General features: G+C 41.2%; 1 protein-coding gene across 1 annotated transcript in view; it reads left to right on the top strand.

Moving 5' to 3' along the window:
• The window catches only part of PEX5L (peroxisomal biogenesis factor 5 like), a 260,974-nt gene that overhangs the window by 186,630 nt on the left and 68,538 nt on the right, over window positions 1-5,806 (top strand). The gene's annotated exons all lie outside the window — the stretch shown is intronic.

Consider the following 5,806-nt stretch of genomic DNA (forward strand, 5'->3'; position numbering starts at 1 on the left):
GGGGAGGGGAGCTGTTGCATTGTGGGAAACTGCAGTCAACGTCATGAGACAAAGTATACCTGAGCTATTGTACGGAAAGTCAATTTGCTTTGTAAACTTTCACCCAAATCACATACAAAAAATAAAAGTTAAATAAATTCCTTAACTTCAAAACTGATAAATCCAAGATCTACTTTTTGGACATCATCTCATCAACAAATACTTACTGAGCAAATAACTGGAAAAGAAGTTGAACATGAAAGGACGTAAGGTCTACCTAAGCCAACCTTGAGCAGTTATGTGCAGCTCTGTGTACCTGTTTGCAGGACCAGCAGTGTCATATTACCCAATAAACAAAGTAAGCATGTACTTACTTGTGCTTACTTACTAATCTATAGTGAACAATGTCACATTTTTTCACCACATTAAAGATTCTGCTTCTAGGTATGGCTGACATCTGTCTCTTCCAAACCCACAGCACCTTCCTGCAGAATCAAAGCCTCTTTGCAAATTTACAATCCCTGAGAAGGTCAGAGTACACAGTAAGCAAGGTAAGCATGGGCTTTCTTGTGCTTACCTACTAATCTGTAGTGAACAGTTCCACATGGGTTTCACCACATCTTTGAAAAATATGCAAAACTGTTCATTACAGAATAGTACATGTAAGCCTGTGCTTATCTTGCTTATTGGCTAATCCACCCCTGAGGATCAGAATAGCAGTTTTTACTCACTCTTCTTCAAAGAAGGAGTTCTGGTGGCATAGCGCTAGCCTGAAGGTTGGTGGTTCAAACCCACCAGCCCCTCTGCAGGGCAGTCTACTTCTGTAAAGATTTATCACCTTGGAAACCCAAAGGGAGTCGCAATGAGTCAGAATCCACTTGATGGCAGTGATTTTTTTTTTTTTTTTTTTTTTTCCCTCTACAAAGAGATGGATGCTCTGAAGACCAGTGACAACACTATAGGTTAAAAGCAGTTTAAACTGTCTGTTGGAAGACTCTGTCCCCAGGAATCAAATACAAAACTTACATGAAAACATGAGGTAGAAGTGTATGTAGAAGAAGTCTCAGATTAGACAGGGGATGCTTGGGCCTCAGCTTTCTTATCAGTAAAATGAAGGGTTTGAATTAGATCGAGTTGTCATGTTCTTGGTCTGTAAGAGTTAGTGGAATGTGGATGAATATTTTATTTTCTTATTTGTGTATCTCTTTTAATATATATAAGAAAACTGTAACTAGCACTTTAAACTTCTCATTTCACAGACATTATTGTTTAGACAAGCTTGGTGGTACAAATGATTTGCATTCAACTAACTACTAGCTGAGCTATGGGTGGTTTAAACCCAAACACCAGCACCCCTGGAGAGAGGCCTAGTGACCTGCTTCCAAAAGGTCACAGCCTTGAAAACCCAAGGAGCTGTTCTCTGCACACACAAAGTCACCAGGAATTTAACGGCAACTGACAACAGAATTGGTAGTGCTTATTTTAACTAAAAGTACCGTATCTATTACAAGTTGTATTAACTAAATAGTACTAGAAATACCGCAATGGCAAAAATTATAAATTTAAGATCAAATGACTCAAGTTTAGGAAGCACTGGGATTGATGCTTTTCGAGGTCCAGGATTAGTTAGGCTAGCAGCTAAAAACAGATTCCCACGAATGAAATTGTTTAAGGAAAATTGTTTCTTTTCTGTGTAATAGTACAAGTCCCAGACTAGTGGGCAGATCTGCTCCGTGCCATCATTCAGAATCCCAGGATCCTCCATCTTGTTTCTTTTCCATGCCCTAGGATGTTATCTTCATCTGCATGGTCAAAAGGTGTAAGTGTGTCCTTGTGCCCCCTCCAGGCAGGGAGAAGAGAGGGTGGAGGAGGCAGGCCCATCATCCTCAAGGCTCTGGCCCAGATCTCATCAGCTAACTCTTCACTGGTGAGAGCTTAATCAATTTCTCTTCACCTCAGACTATGAAGGAAACTAAAAATGGCCACAGTTCTATAATCACAGAAGAAAGAGGACAGTATGTTTTGATTGGTAGCTTTTGGTCTCTGTCACAGGCCCCTTACTGCTCTTATAAAACAAACTAATCCCACTGCCATCAAGTCAATTCTGACTCAGCAACTCCTATTGAGTTTCCACGGCTGTATATCCTTATAAAAGCAGACTGCCTCATCTTTCTTCCATGGAGCAGCTGATAGGTTTGAACCACCATCCTTTTGGTTAGCAACAAAATGCCTTAGGCACTATACCACTACAGCTACTTTCTTCTAACCCCAGGATCCCTGTTGTGAGTGTGCAGCTGTTGGCTATGCTGCTTTTACAAGGTAGGCCTTTTATACTTGAGCCTTACATCATTACCCAGGAAGAACCTACATAAACCCTCCTAAACCCATTTGACTCACAGGACGAATGCCAATGCCAGGAAGAACAGGGCCTCATGCTTTGTCCATTGAAGGAGAGGCAATGACAGAGACCGGACCCTGTATTCCTGTACAATATCTGTATCACTACCACCTCCCCCACTCCCACTTCCTTTACCCCTCCTACGTCCTTACCCCCCACCCCTTGCTGCTCATATTTCCAGAAAGCCAACAGGCCCACTCTCATAAAGGCTGGTCCTAACTTTTACACAAAGTTTAAAATACATGTTGTTGTTGTTGTTGTTATGTGCCGTCAAGTCGGACCCAACTCATAGCAACCCCTCCTTGGGTTTCCAAGGCAGTATCACTACGGAAGTAGATTGCCCCATCTTCCTTCCGAGGAGTGGCTGGTGGGTTTGAACCACCAGCCTTCTGGTTAGCAGTCAAGTGCCTTAGGCACTACGCTACCAGAGCTCCTTTAAAATACATATGGAGTTTGAAAAACAAGTAGAAGGAAATGCAAAGATATCAAAGGTGATAACTAAATTATCTCTGAATGGTAAAACATTATTATTTTTGGTTGCAATTTGAATGGTTTTTTAAATTTATATAATGATTATGTATTAGTTTTATAGGCGCTCTGGTAGCATAGTGGCTAAAGCACTTGACTGCTAACCAGAAGGCTGGTGGTTCAAACCCATCAGCCACTCCTTGGAAGGAAAGTTGGGCAATCCTACTTCCGTAGTGATACTGCCTCGGAAACCCAAGGAGGGGTTGCTATGAGTCGGGGCGACTCGACGGCCCATAACAACAACAACATTAGTTTTATAAACATACAATGTTGTTAACAGTTGCTGTCAAGTCAGCTCCACCACATAGCAACCTTACATATAACAAAATGAAGTATACAGTGAGTTGTTGTTGTTTCTTCCCTTAAAGCATGCCCTGTGTACTAGATTGGAGGTCAGGAGAGGACCTAGTTCTCTGCCACACACTGCCCAGTCAGTCTTGGAACAGTCGCTTTCTATCTCTGGACCTCAACTTCTTCATCTGAAACATGAGAACATTAGATTAGATCTGTGATACCCTAACTTGGCCGCCCATTGGAATTACCTGGGGCGCTTCCAAAAATACTAATGTGTGTGTCCTACCCCCAGAGATTGTTATTTAACTGCTCTAGACTATAGCCTAGGAGCTCTGGTAGCATAGTGGCTAAAACACTTGACTGCTAACCAGAAGATTGGCGGTTCAAACCCACCAGCCACTCCTCGGAAGGAAGGTTGGGCAATCCTACTTCCGCAGTGATACTGCCTCGGAAACCCAAGGCGGGGTCGCTATGAGTCGGGGCCGACTCGACGGCACATAACAACAACAGACTATAGCCTGGGAGCTCTGGTATAGTGCCTAAGGCATTTGACTGCTAACCAGAAGGCGGCAGTTCAAACCCACCAGCCACCCCTTGAAAGGAAGACTAGGCAATCTACTTCCATAGAGATACCGCCTCAGAAACCCAAGGAGGAGTCTCTATGAGTCGGAACCAACTTGACAGCAGTGAGTTAAGCCATGGCCTGGGCTTTGAAGTTTTGCAAAGATCTCCAGGTCAGTCTGTAGGCAGACAAGTTTGGGAACCTCTGTATTTGATGGTTTCTAAGGCTGTTTTCTGCTGTGATGATCTGTAAATCTATGATTCTTTACTTTCAACTAGGGCCATCCTTTAGTATCAGTTCTATTTTTAGCAATTGCTAAGAAAGAATATTCCAAAATGTTCCTCGGTGACCTATTTCAATGTCTTTCAGTCATTTCAATCAGAATATATTTCTTGATGCCTAATCTAAATTCCTGCTGCAGCAATTTAAGCCATGATGGAAAAAGAGAACATTGAGTTATGATTGAGTTTGTTGTTGAATTCCTTACATGAATTTACCAGGACTTCGAACTCGGTTCATTCCGGTCCACGTTCCTGATGAGAATTTGCATTTCCACCCCAGGTACTGAATCAGAATCTGCATTTTCACAAAATCCCCAAGAGATTCTTATGGATACATAAGGGGGTTGAACTGGAATGAACCAGTTCAAAGCCCTGAAATTTACATCACCAGCTACAACCTTTTTTCCACTCCTAACTAAAATCTACTTGCGTAGGGATTCCACCTCGGAAACCCAAGGAGGGGTTGCTATGAGTCGGGTCGACTCGATGGCACATAACAACAACAACAACTAAATTTTCTCATTACCAAATTTCGACCTAACAAGCCCCTTTGTGAAGCTCTAATGGGGGGGGGGGGGGATGCAAGATTTCTTACTCCTGTATTTCCAGAGTGTATTTTCCAGTTTCTTCTGCCAAGATCATTCCTAGATCTGTGTTCCTGCGAAGTTCCTAAGGACAGTATATTTTCAATATTTTAATTTTTGTCTTGTTTTCTTCAGCCTTTTTCCCAGATTTTCTCCTCTTAATTAGGATATTTGTTGAAGTTAACAGATTTCAACAAAACTAATTGCAAAAGACAAGTCACAAGACACATTCTGGGCAGATGCTCAAGGTTCAACTAAAACAACTGAAAATAATGTGCAATTTGTAAAATAATTCTTTTCTATGCTGGAAAATATGGTTTGATGCTCTTCACAATTATAGCAATATTCTAGAAGGATGAATGACATGAATATGAGTCCTCTCTAAATAGGTTCCTGTTTTAGCTCTTAGCACTGCCTCCAAAGCTAAATTTGTTCTTTGTATGTTTATGACCATTCAATGGGAAACCTGATAGCTTGTTAAGCCCATTCATTTGCAAATAAAAATAGAACCAGTTACCTGTCCTGTCCTCCTTACACAGCTGAAAGAGCTGTGACTGAAACTGAATCCAGTAGAAGGGCTTGGCTCCGCATCACAGCTGTGTGACACCTGTATATCTAGCAATAGTAAGCCAGAATGCAGCAATTTTGAAAAGTCGATGGTACGCGTATAATGTGGCCCATTGTTAAAAATGAGATCCATTGAGCAGCACTGTGATCCAGTAAGATTATCCCAGTTCATTTAACTACTTAAAATTTATATGTGATCTTTGTTGTATTTTTCAAAGAAGGGGGGACATTTTTATAAATCTACTGAATTATGTTGATTGCCATGGAAACTTTATGACCGTGCTGTATGTTTTTTATCTCAGATACACTGGGAACATCTAAATTGTTTCTTTGGTAGATGGTTATGTTCTAAAGCCCTGTCAAAGGAGGCTTCTCTTATATAAAATATATGTGGGATATGTGCAGAACAGAAGGCATCTAAAACTCTCTGTCAGTAAAATAAGCACCAAGCTTATTTTAAGCTCTGAGCATGTTGTGCCACCTTGTTCTCTGGGTTTGGGGAGGTAGCCAGATACCTGTTCATCTAATTCAGGGGTCATATATAAATGAGAATTGTTGAATAGGAAAATTAATAACAGACATCTTATTTTGACTTTGGTTTTTCTTTTCTTTT

The sequence above is a fragment of the Orycteropus afer genome, unplaced genomic scaffold (assembly GCF_000298275.1).
Source record: "Orycteropus afer afer isolate SDZICR_OR568_19922 unplaced genomic scaffold, OryAfe1.0 scaffold00210, whole genome shotgun sequence".
Classification (NCBI taxonomy): Eukaryota; Metazoa; Chordata; class Mammalia; order Tubulidentata; family Orycteropodidae; genus Orycteropus; species Orycteropus afer.